The sequence below is a fragment of the Arachis hypogaea genome, chromosome 5, assembly GCF_003086295.3.
Source record: "Arachis hypogaea cultivar Tifrunner chromosome 5, arahy.Tifrunner.gnm2.J5K5, whole genome shotgun sequence".
Lineage (NCBI taxonomy): Eukaryota > Viridiplantae > Streptophyta > Magnoliopsida > Fabales > Fabaceae > Arachis > Arachis hypogaea.
This window is the reverse complement of record NC_092040.1, coordinates 17,211,795-17,224,879: the sequence shown is the minus strand read 5'-3', so window position 1 is coordinate 17,224,879 and position 13,085 is coordinate 17,211,795. Positions and strand designations below refer to the sequence as shown.

Below are 13,085 nucleotides of genomic sequence, written 5' to 3'. Positions count from 1 at the left end.
GACGCAATCGCGTGGGTTGGGTAAAGGATGGTGACGCGAACGCGTGAAGCACACGAACGCATCGCTGGAATTTGTGCTAGATGCACAGTTCCAGCGTCGTTCTCGCGCAACTCTCTGTTTAATTTAGGGGGCCATAATATCCATGCGATGCGATCGCGTCGCTCACGCTTTTGCGTGGGATGGGTGTTGTGGAAGTGATGCGTGCGTATCAGGGACGCGCACGCGTGGGTTGTTTTGTGCTAAACGCACACCAGCCGCACGATTCCGGCCCAACTTTCGGGGCATTGGATCTTTACGCCGATATTCAGATCACGCGTTCACGTGAGTGACGCGGACGCGTGGGAGGCATTTTTCGCAATTGACGCGAGCGCGTGGGGCACGCGGACGCCTCCAGCCATGCTTTCGCGCGACTTTCTGTTCACTTTCTTTTTCTTCCTAATGCACTTGTGACGCGGACTCGTCAGCGAGGCTGTCGCGTCGCGTGCTCTCTCATTTTTTTATGCAGTATGCAGAATGCAAAATGCAATGAATGTCATGCAAAAATTTCAGGTTCAAACAAAATTCAAAAATAGAGTAGAATGGAGAAGGAACGATCATACCATGGTGGGTTGTCTCCCACCTAGCACTTTTAGTTAAAGTCCTTAAGTTGGACATTTGACGAGCTTCCTGTTATGGTGGCTTGTGCTTGAATTCGTCCAGAAATCTCCACCAGTGTTTGGAATGCCAGCATCCTCCAGGGTCCCAAACAAGGCATGTAAAGCCTTTGAGCAGTTTCAAACAGGTTTCCAGGCTTCTGGAGTGTTGAATGTCAGAATAGATTCCAGGATCCCAAACTCTACTTTTACACCCATCTTTGTTTTGATCTGCATTTTTCCAGTCGGTTGTTGAGTAATCTGAATTCTCACTACAGTGACCAAACAGCTTCCGAGATCCCTTCAATTGAGTTTGACACCAATTCTGGCACCTCAAATTGAAGTGTAAAACCTCATTGAATCTTGCATACCAGCGCTGAGTGCGAGTCATTCCCCTTTTTCTCTTAAAGCCGCAAAGAGCTCTAAGCTGGCCATCTGCTTCAAGCAAACCATATTCAAGTGGAAAAGTGAAGATAAAGGTCAAGGATTTTACCCACTTGAAGTTTGTGTTGGGTGGTAATGGCCTTGGGATAGGTGTTTCTAGTGGTTCTGCAAGCGCTACTCCCTTGTGGTCTTCTGTGAGTTCTTCCACGTCTTTGCAAATTTCTTCCATTTCAACCATCTCTTGATCAAAGCCATCGATATCTTTCTCATCACTCGAGTCATAATTGGGAGGTTGAGAAAAGTCTACCTCTGCATCATCTTCGTATTCACTTGGAGAAGATTCTTCTATCTCAAAGACTTCACTTGCGGATGCAAGTTCATTACTAAGAGGACTTGACTTGTGATTATCATCATCAAGGAGACATGCATCTTAGGTTACTCCGTCAAATTCCTCATCGGATGCCTGCTTTGGGGGTTTTGCATTATCCTCCGTAGCATCAATTGTAACGTCTTCGATGGAATTCTTCACAACTCTGGATTCTGGCGGAGGTTTGGCATCTCCTAAATCTTCAACCAACTCTTCTTTTTCTATAATGATAGCTTCCTTTACTTGTTCCAGTATGAATCTATGCTCTATACTGTCCACTGGAGTTTTTAGTGTCTCCTTCATGCTACGTTCTTCATTAGATTCTCCATATGAAGCAATGGGGGTTTGTTGAGTGTCTGAACATTTGGAAGATAATTGATTTATTGCTTGCTCCAGTTGATGAAGGGTTGCATGAAATTGATCTACTGATTCTTCGAAGCAAACCTGTGATTCTTGGCTTGATGGATATGGACATGGTGCATACGGGAGTAGAGGTTCTTGGGAGTAATTGGATTGGCGTTAGGGCGGATAAGGGTCATACGGTGGCGAATGGCAAAAAGAAGCTTGTGAGTATGGTAGTTCGAAGCTATGTTGGGAGGATGGTCTATAAGCACAGGGTGGGGCTTGTTGATAACTACAAGGGGGCCCACCATATTTATCGGCTTGGTATACATTGTAGAATGGTCTCTGTCCATGATATCTTGGAAGGTGTTGTTGCCTCAAGGGGTTGATCATACCCTCTTGGCTCCATCCATCTTTGATTACTTAGACCGTGATGCATATTCCTGTTATAGCTTCCATTCCTTTCAACAAAATTAGAACCAAACTCAAAGCGAGAGGGGTGAGAATTCATAGTAGCTATCAGAAATAAGAAGGGAAAACAAAAACAAATAAACAAGTAAAAGAAAAATATTTACAATAACCAATAATAAGGCACGCGTTTGCAAGTCCCCGGCAACGGCGCCATTTTGACGTTAGGATTTCCTATTGGTAAAGAAATATAAAAATATGATCGCGTTGTAAGTATAGCTTCTAAACTAACAGAAAATCCTTTCGTACAAATGTTTGGTTGTCACAAGTAACAAATCCAATAAAATTTATAAACCGAAGTATTCAAACCTCGGGTCGTCTTCTCAAGGAATTGTAGGGAGGTGTGTTTTATTATTGGTTATGAAAAACAGTGTTTTGGGTTTTGAAAAGGATTTTGAGCAAGAGAAATGGGTTGCAGAAATTAATAAATTAATAACGAAGAAATCTCTTGGCAAGGTATGAAAACTAGAAGTCCTATCCTAGTTATCCTTATCAATGGTGATGAGAATTATACTTTCGCTCCCACTAAGTCAACCTCTAACTATGAAGGTCAGTTAAGTGGACAAATTAATTTAACACTTAAAGTCCTAGTCAACTCCTTAAGGAAAGACTAGAGTTATAGGAATCTAAATTAATCAGCAAAGATAATAATTATCAATCACGATGAGTTTGACAACTCAAGAGTTACCAATTAATCAACCAAAGCCAAAAGGGAAAAATCTAAATTATTTACAATAAATAGAAGAAAGCAATCATGAGTCTGAAATACCTTAAAGTGTATTAATTAAGAAAATCATAACATGAATGGTCCATAAGCCAATTTGGCAACATAAATAATTATCAAATAAGAGACGTCAAAATAAAGGAATATTGAACCTGATATGAAGATGAGATAATCCTAAAATCAAGAGAAATTCTAAATCCTAATCCTAAGAGAAATTTTAAATTCTAAATCCCAACAATCGCGAGTTTGAAGCTCGCACAGTCATTCAATCCCTGAATCCTACTCAGAATACCACAGACAAGGTTTAGACTTTCCGGATTCTCAAGAATGCTGCAATGAATTCTAGCTTATACCACGGAGATTCTAATTAAGGAATCCAAGAGATATTCACTCTAGCTTTCGCTTGTAGAACAGAAGTGGTTCTCAGGCACGCGTTCATAAGGACAGATGAGGATGAGTGTCACGGATCATCACATCCATTAGGTTGAAGTACGAGTAATATCTTAGAATAAAAATAAGCTTGAATTGAATAGAACAACAATAGTAATTGCATTAATTCTCGAGGTACAACAGAGCTCCACTCCTTAATCTATGGTGTGTAGAAACTCTACCGTTGAAAATACATAAGTGATGAAGGTCCAGGCATGGCCGAATGGCCAGCCTCCCTAAATGGCATATGAAATTGAAGAATAGGGAATCAGACCCTGGTCTAAGGACTAAATGTCCAAAGATGAAAATACAATACTAAAAAGTCCTATTTATACTAGGCTAGCTACTAGGGTTTACAGAAATAAGTCTAAGCGCAGAAATCCACTTTCGGGGCCCACTTTGGTGTGTGTTTGGACTGAGCTTGAGCTTTATACGTGCAAAGGCTTCTCTTGGGGTTAAACACCAGGTTATAATGTGTTTTTGGCGTTTAACTCTGGTTTGTGATGTGTTTCTGGCGTTTTACTCTAGAATGCAGCATAGAACTGGCATTGAACGCCAGTTTGCGTTGTCTAAACTCGAATAAAGTATGGACTATTATATATTGCTGGAAAGCCTGGATGTCTACTTTCCAAAGCAGTTAAGAGCGCACCATTTGGAGTTCTATAGCTCCAGAAAATTCATTTCGAGTGCAGGGAGGTCAGAATCCAACAGAATCAGCAGTCCTTTGTCAGCCTCCTATAAGATTTTTGCTCAGGTCCCTCAATTTCAGCCAGAAAATACCTAAAATCATAGAAAAACACACACTCATAGTAAAGTCCAGAAATGTGAATTTTGCATAAAAACTAAGAAAAACATCCCTAAAAGTAGCTAGATCTTACTAAAAACTACCTAAAAACAATGCCAAAAAGCGTAAAAATTATCCACTCTTCACAACACCAAACTTAAATTGTTGCTTGTCCCCAAGCAACTGAAAATCAAATAGGATAAAAAGAAGAGAATATACTATAAATCTCAAAATATCAATGAATATTAGTTCTAATTAGATGAGCGGGACTTGTAGCTTTTTGCTTCTGAACAGTTTTGGCATCTCACTTTATCCTTTGAAGTTTAGAATGATTGGCATCTCTAGGAATTCAGAGTTCAGATAGTGTTATTGATTCTCCTAGTTAAGTATATTGATTCTTGAACACAGCTACTTTTGTGAGTCTTGGCCGTGGCCCTAAGCACCTTGTTTTCCAGTATTACCACCGGATACATAAATGCCACAGACACATGACTGGGTGAACCTTTTCAGATTGTGACTCAGCTTTACTAAAGTCCCTAGTTAGAGGTGTCCAGAGCTCTTAAGTACACTCTTTTTACTTTGGATCACGACTTTAACCACTCAGTCTCAAGCTTTTCACTTGGACCTGCATGCCATAAGCACATGGTTAGGGACAGCTTGATTTAGCCACTTAGGCTTGGATTTTATTTCCTTGGGCCCTCCTATCCATTGATGCTCAAAGCCTTGGATCCTTTTTACCCTTGTCTTTTGGTTTTAAGGGCTATTGGCTTTTTCTACTTGCTTTTTCTTTTTCTTTCTTAAAATTTTTTTTTGCAAGATTTTGTTATTCACTGCTTTTTCTTGCTTCAAGAATCAATTTCATGATTTTTCAGATTATCAATAACATTTCTCTTGTTCATCATTCTTTCAAGAGCCAACAATTTTAACATTCATAAACAACAAGATCAAAAATATGCACTGTTCAAGCATTCATTCAGAAAACAAAAAGTATTGTCACCACATCAATATAATTAAACTAAATTCAAGGATGAATTCGAAACTCATGTACTTCTTGTTCTTTTGTATTAAAAACATTTTTCATTTAAGAAAGGTAAAGGATTCATGGAATTATTCATAGCCTTAAGACATAGTTACTAGATACTAATGATCATGTAGCAAAGACACAAACATAGACAAACATGAAGCTTAAAAACCGAAAAACAGAGAGATAAGAACAAGGAAGTTAAGGAATGAGTCCATCTTAGTGATGGTGGCGCCTTCTCCTTGAAGGACCAATGGTGTTCTTGAGCTCTTCTATGTCTCTTCGTTGCCTTTGTTGCTCCTCCCTCATAGCTCTTTGATCTTCTCTAATCTCTTTGAGAATGTTGGAGTGTTCTTGGTGTTCCACCCTTAATTGGTTCATGTCATGACTCAATCCTTCTAGAGAAGTGTTGAGTTGTTCCCAATAGTTGTTTGGAGGAAAATGCATCCCTTGAGGCATCTTAGGGATTTCTTGATGATGAGCTTCCTCATGCGTCTCTTGAGATCCATGAATAGGCTCTCTTGTTTGCTCTATCCTCTTCTTAGTGATGGGCTTGTCCTCTTCAATGAGGATGTCTCCTTCTATGACAACTTCAGCTATGTAGCATAGATGGCAAATGAGATGAGGAAAAGCTAGACTTGCCAAGGTGGAGGGCTTTTCGGCTACTTTGTAGAGTTCTAGAGAGATGACTTCATGAACTTCTACTTCCTCTCCAATCATGATGCTATGGATCATGATGGCCCGATCCACAGTTACTTCGGATCGGTTGCTAGTGGGGATGATGGAGCGTTGGATGAACTCCAACCATCCTCTAGCCACAGGCTTAAGGTCCAGTCCTCTCAATTGAACCGGTTTGCCTTTTGAGTCTCTTTTCCATTGAGCTCCTTCCACACATATGTCCATGAGGACTTGGTCCAACCTTTTATCAAAGTTGACCATTCTAGTGTAGGGGCGTGCATCTTCTTGCATCATAGGTAAGTTGAATGCCAACTTTACATTTTTCGGACTGAAATCTAAGCATTTTTCCCGAACCATTGTAAGATAATTCTTTGGATTCGGGTTCATACTTTGATCACGGTTCCTAGTGATCCATGCATTGGCATAGAACTCCTGAACCATTAAAATTCTAACTTGTTGAATGGGGTTGGTAAGAACTTCCCGACCTCTTCTTTGGATCTCATGTCGGATCTCTGGATACTCATTTTTCTTGAGCATGAAAGGGACCTCAGAGATCACCTTCTTCTTGGCCAAAACTTCATAGAAGTGGTCTTGATAGACTTTTGAGATGAATCTCTCCATCTTCCATGACTCAGAGGTGGAAGCAATTGTCTTCCCTTTCCTCTTTCTTGAGGTTTCTCTGGCCTTAGGTACCATCAATGGTTATGAAAAAACAAAAAAGCTATGCTTTTACCACACCAAACTTAGAATGTTGCTCGCCCTCGAGCAAAATAAGAAAGAATATAAGAAGAAGAAGAAGAAGAAGATATGGAGGAGAGGGAGAGAGATGTGTATTCGGCCAAGAGGGAGAAGAGAGGGTTGTGTTGTGTGAAAATGAAGAAGTGTGGAGGGGTTTATATAGTGGAGGGAGAGAGGTTAGGGTTCAGTCATTTAGGGTGGGTTTGGGTGGGAAAGAGATTTTGAATTTAAAGGTAGGTGGGTGATGACAAGTCATCATATGCCTATTTTTCAAGCTAATTTCACTTGTTTTACTAGTTTTTATGCACTTTCTTGCACTATAAGTAAGTAATTTAGAGTGAAAATGTGTTTTTTATTTGAATCAAACAACCACCATTTAATTGATGCTAAATCATGAGGTTTAAGCTAAATTTAATTGATTTTTAATTGATTTATAAACCTTGTGAATTTAATGATACTTTGATTGGTTGTTATGATTATTTGTAGGTGAAGAAAAGAAGAAAAGAAGGAAGCGTGGCTTAAGAAGTGTGGCAAAAGAAGAAGAAGTGTGGCGCAACATTGAAGGAGGAAGCCACATGGCTCTCCCCAAGAGCACATTGCTCTCCAAGGGAGCACAACAACGAACCAAGCATGCAAGGCTTCACTGCCCTGCCCTCCTTGAGAGCGGAGCACAATTCTAGGCCAAGAAACAAGGGAAGGAAAAATTCTGCCCTGCCCTCCACAAGAGCAATTTCGGGCTCCTCTTGAAGAAAATCCAAGAAAAATCAACTCCAAGTGCCATCCATAGGTTTCAAACCCAAGCACATGAAGGGAAGGAAGTAACGCCACTAACAAGGAAAAATAAGCCACACTTGGCCAAAATGTCATCCCCAAGTTTCGAACCTAAGGCACCTCCACTCCTTGCATGTGCCACCCTTATTTCCTTCACAAAGAAAAAGAGCCAGCATGCCTTCCCAAGGTTTCGAACTTGAGACCTCACCCAAGAACAAGGAAAGCTTTGCGCTGCCTACATGGAGGGCAGAGCAGCATTCCTTGGCGCAAATGAGGCGCACTTGACACAGCCAGGAGCTTGGGCGTGCGCATGATTGACACGGGCAGGGAGGCAAGGCACGCACCATGACACCACTGCCCCGCTCTCCACAAGGGCAGGGCAATCCCCTGGTGCCCCTCCCACACTTGGCGCGCCAATTGGATCCCCATGCAAGGCTTCACTGCTCTGCTCTCCACAAGAGCAGAATAGCCTTCTGGGAGCAACATGGGCTGAAACTCACCTAAAAAAATCCATTTAATTCAATTCTTCACCCATCTTTCAAGCCCACTCAAAATTCTTAGAACAAAAATAGAAAATGTATAAATAGGTGTTAGTTAGGATTAGAGGAGAGCCGTTTTTTTCTCTTTTTGTTACTTGGAACTTTTACTTTTTACCTTCACTTCCATTTTTAAATCCTGAGTCAACTTGAAAGCTCATTTTTTATTTTTTTTCTGTTTTCTGCAATAGCTTGAGAATTGGAGGAGAGAATTCACTTCTTCTTCCTCTGATCTTTTTGTTTTCTTTACTGGCTTTTGTCTGAGTCTTGAGTGTGAAGAATTGAGGAACTTCTGTCTCAATCTCCATTTAAGATCTCTTTAATTTTTTTACTGCATAATTGAGTTAAATTCAATTTCCTTTACTGCTTCAATCTTTAATTTCTCTTTAATTGCTTTGTGAACTTGGATCTAGGAAGGCAATTGAGATCTAGACTCTGCTATCTAGTCTCTGGAGTCCTGAGATCTAATTTTCTTTTTGGTTCTTCTGCTGAACCACTGCTGCAATCACATTTTCACTTTCTATTGGAACTCTATTTACTTTCAATTCATCTCTTGCTTGGTTAATTGTTGAAATTTAATTTTCCTTGGTTAAGTTCTGAATTCCCAGTCCTCAAATCCCTTTTCAATTCAAGCAATTTATATTTCTTGCACTTTAAGTTACCGCAATTTACATTTCTTGCACTTTAAGTTTCAGTCATTTAATTTCTTGTTCTTTAAGAATCAGTACCTTTACCTTCAATTCTCTTTAATTTCTGCAATTCATCCCTCTCCCTTTACATTTCCTGCTATTTACTTACTGTTGGATACAAAATCACTCAAATCAATCTTTTTTTTCTTGACTAAATCATCCACTAAACTAAAATTTCTCAATCCTTCAATCCCTGTGGGATCGACCTCACTCCCGTGAGTTTTATAACTTGATGCGACCCGGTACACTTGCCGATGAGTTTTGTGTTGGATCGTTTTCCACACATCAGTGGGGTTTATGGGGAAGAGAGGATGGATGTGAGTGGTGAGAGGTGATGGGAAAGAGTGATTGAGGTGATTGGTAAATGATGTTTGGGGAAGAGTGTTATGAAAAGATGTGAGAGAGAGGGAGAAGGTAGGTGGGGATCCTGTGGGGTCCACAGATCCTGATGTGTCAAGGATTTCTCATCCCTGTACCCTTTAGGTGTGTAAAATGCCCTATGCATGCAATCCTGGCGTTTCACGCCAGACTGATGCTTGTTTTTGGCATTGAACGCCAGTTCTATGCTTGTTTCTGGTGTTAAACGCCAGCTCTATGCTTGTTTCTGGCGTTTAACGCCAGCTCTCTTCAGGGTGTGATAAACCACTATTTTATGGTTTACAATGTGTTTAATTATGTGGTTTTATCACGGTCTTTACCCACTTATTCATATGATTAGCATGCATTTATATTTCCTTCCTAAAATTATTACCTGATTGAAAACATGCTTCTTTGGTCTTAATTTAGCTAATCTTAATCCTCTCTTATAACCATTCGATGCCTTGATCTGTGTGTTAAGTATTTCAGGCTTTATAGGGCATGAATGAGTGAGAGATTGGGAAGGAAGCTTGCAAAAATGGAAGGAACACAAGAAATTGAGGAGATGACCAGCGAGAAGTGACGCGTACGCGTCAGCGACGCGACCGCGCGGAAGAAAGGAATTCGTAGTGACGCGGCCGCATGGCTCACGCGACCGCGCGGATTGGAAAAGCACAAGTGACGCGGAAGCATGGACGACGCGAACGCGTGGCAGCGAAAAACGCGAATGACGCGTCCGCATGAATGACGCGATCGCGTGACGTGCGCGATCTGCAGAATTACAAAAGCCGCTGGCAGAGATTCTGGGCCGCATTTCAACCCAGTTTTCGGCCTAGAAACACAGATTAAAGTCAGGGAATTTGCAGAGACTCAGCATTCTCTCATAACTCATAATTTTTAGTTTAGATGTAGTTTTTGGAGAGAGAGGTTCTCTCCTCTCTCGTAGGTTTTAGGATTAGGATTCCTCTTAAAGGATTTAGGATTCAACTCTTCATCAGGTTCAATATTTCTTTTACTTTATATTTATCTCTTATTTTCAGATACTTTAATGCTTATATTAGTTATGTTGCCTATTTGACTTATGCTACATTCATGTTATGATTTTCTTTGAATTAATATTATTTGAGGTATTTCAGTTATTATTGCTTTCTTTTATTTACATGATTATTGCTTCCCATCTGAAGGCATTTTTATTCCAGTAGATTTACTTTTCCTCTTTTGGTCTTGGTTAAGAAATTAGTAACTCAGGAGTTATCTAATTCAACACAATTGACAATTGTTATCTTTGCTAATTGAATTGAACTTCAATAATCCCAATCTTTTTTTTAGAAAATAAATAGGATTCGAAGATCAGACTAATTAATCCCTTGACCTTCCCTTGCCTTAGTAAGGGTTAACAAAGTGGAATTAAGATTCAATTTTCATTATCGTTGATAAGGATAACTAAGACTGGACTTCCAATTTCTCATACCTTGCCAAAAGTTTATTTTACAGTTATTTATTTATTTTACCTGCCATTTAAATTACTTGTTCCTCATCTTTAAAATCCCCGATTTACAATCTTCATAACCAATAATAAGAACATACCTCCCTGCAATTCCTTGAGAAGACGACCCGAGGTTTAAATACTTCGGTTATCAATTTATTTAGGGGTTTGTTACTTGTGACAACCAAAACGTTTGTAAGAAAGGATTCTTGTTGGTTTAGAAGCTATACTTGTAACGGGAATTTATTCTAAATTCTAGACCACGCAAAAATCCTCTCTTCAGGGTGCAATCCTGGTGTTTAAACGCCAGACTACTACTTGTTTCTGGTGTTCAACGCTAGCTTCATGCTCTATTCTGGCGTTAAACGCTAGCCAGATGCTCCTTACTGGCGTTTAAACACCAGTAAGCTCTTCCTCCAGGGTGTGCTGTTTCTTCTGCTATTTTTGATTCTGTTTTTAATTTTTGCAATTGTTTTGTGACTCCACATGATCATAAACCTAATAAAACATAAAAGAACAATAGAAATATAGATAAATAAACATTTGGTTGCCTCCCAATAAGTGCTTCTTTAATGTGAATAGCTTGACAGTGAGCTCTCATGGAGCTTCACAGATCATTAGAGCATTGTTGGGACCTCCCAACACCAAACTTAGAGTTTGAATGTGGGGGTTCAACACCAAACTTAGAGTTTGGTTGTGGCCTCCCAACACCAAACTTAGAGTTTGACTGTGGGGGCTTTGTTTGACTCTATATAGAGAGAAACTTTTCATGCTTCCTCTCCATGGTTGTAGAGGAAGATCCTTGAGCTTTAAACACAAGGTAGTCCCCATTCAATTGAAGGACTAACTCTCCTCTGTCAACATCAATCACAGCTCCTGCTATGGCTAGGAAGGGTCTTCCAAGGATGATGCATTCATCCTCATCTTTCCCAGTGTCTAAGATTATGAAATCAGCAGGGATGTAAAGGCCTTTAATCTTCACTAACACGTCCTCTACCAATCCATAAGCTTGTTTTATTGACTTGTCTGCCATCTCTAATGAGATTCTTGCAACTTGTACCTCAAAGATCCCCAATTTTTCCATTACAGAGAGCGGCATAAGATTTATACCTGACCCCAGGTCACACATAGCCTTCTCAAAGGTCATGGTGCCTATGGTATAGGATATTAAGAATTTACCAGGATCTTGTTTCTTTTGAGGTAGAGTATGCTGAGCCCATGTATTTAGTTCACTAATGAGCAAGGGTGGTTCACCTTTCCAAGTCTCATTACCAAACAACTTGGCATTCAGCTTCATGATGGCTCCTAGATATTGAGCAACTTACTCTTCAGTTATATCTTCATCCTCTTCAGAGGAAGAATATTTCTCAGAGCTTATGAATGGCAGAAGGAAGTTTAATGGAATCTCTATGGTCTCTATATGAGCCTCAGATTCTTTTAGGTTCTCAATAGGGAACTCCTTTCTATTTGGGAGACGTCCCATGAGGTGTTCCTCATTGGGATTCACGTCCTCCCCTTCCTCTTTGGATTCGGCCATTTTGATAATATCAATGGCCTTGCACTCTTTTTTTGGATTCTCTTTTATATTTCTTGGGAGAGCACTAGGAGGAGTTTCAGTGATTTTCTTACTCAGCTGACTTACTTGTGCCTCCAAATTTCTAATGGAGGACCTTGTTTCATTCATGAAACTTAAAGTGACCTTAGATAGATCAGATACTATGTTTGCTAAGCTAAAGGGGCTCTTCTCAGAAGTCTATGTCTGTTGTTGAGAAGATGATGGAAAAGGCTTGCTATTGCTAAACCTGTTTTTTCTACCATTATTAAAGCCTTGTTGAGGCTTCTGTTGATCCTTCCATGAGAAATTTGGATGATTTCTCCATGAGGAATTATAGGTATTTCCATAGGCTTCACCCATGTAATTCACCTCTGCCATTGCAGGGTTCTCAGGATCATAAGCTTCTTCTTCAGAAGATGCCTCTTTAGTACTGTTGGATGCATTTTGCCTTCCATTCAGACTCTAAGAAATCATGTTGACAAGCTGAGTCAACATTTTGTTCTGAGCCAATATGGCATTCAAAGCATCAATTTCAAGAACTCTCCTCTTCTGAGGCGTCCCATTACTCACAGGATTCCTCTCAGAGGTGTACATGAATTGGTTATTTACAACCATGTCAATGAGTTCTTGAGCTTCTGCAGGCATTTTCTTTAGGTGAATGTATCCACCTATAGAATGGTCCAGTGACATCTTAGAAAGCTCAGATAGACCATCATAGAATATATCTAAAATGGTCCACTCTGAAAGCATGCTAGAAGGACATTTTTTGGTCAACTGTTTGTATCTTTCCCAAGCTTCATAGAGGGATTCACCATCTTTTTGCTTGAAGGTCTGAACATCCACTCTAAGCTTGCTCAACTTTTGAGGAGGAAAGAACTTGGCCAAGAAGGCCGTGACCAGCTTATCCCAAGAGTCCAGGCTATCTTTTAGGTTGTGAGTTCAACCATGTTCTAGCTCTGTCTCTTACAGCAAAAGGGAAAAGCATGAGCCTGTAGACTTCAGGATCTACTCCATTAGTCTTTACAGTATCACAGATCTGCAAGAATTCAGTTAAAAACTAATAGGGATCTTCTGATGGAAGTCCATGGAACTTGCAGTTCTGTTGCATCAGAGCAACTAGTTGA

General features: G+C 40.1%; 1 non-coding gene across 1 annotated transcript; it reads left to right on the top strand.

The window, feature by feature from the left end:
* The first annotated feature begins 12,709 nt into the window (after nt 1–12,709).
* LOC112804582 (small nucleolar RNA R71) lies at nt 12,710–12,813 on the top strand. The gene has a single exon (XR_003203191.1). It is a non-coding gene; the product is annotated as a small nucleolar RNA R71 (small nucleolar RNA).
* Nucleotides 12,814–13,085: the final 272 nt, after the last annotated feature.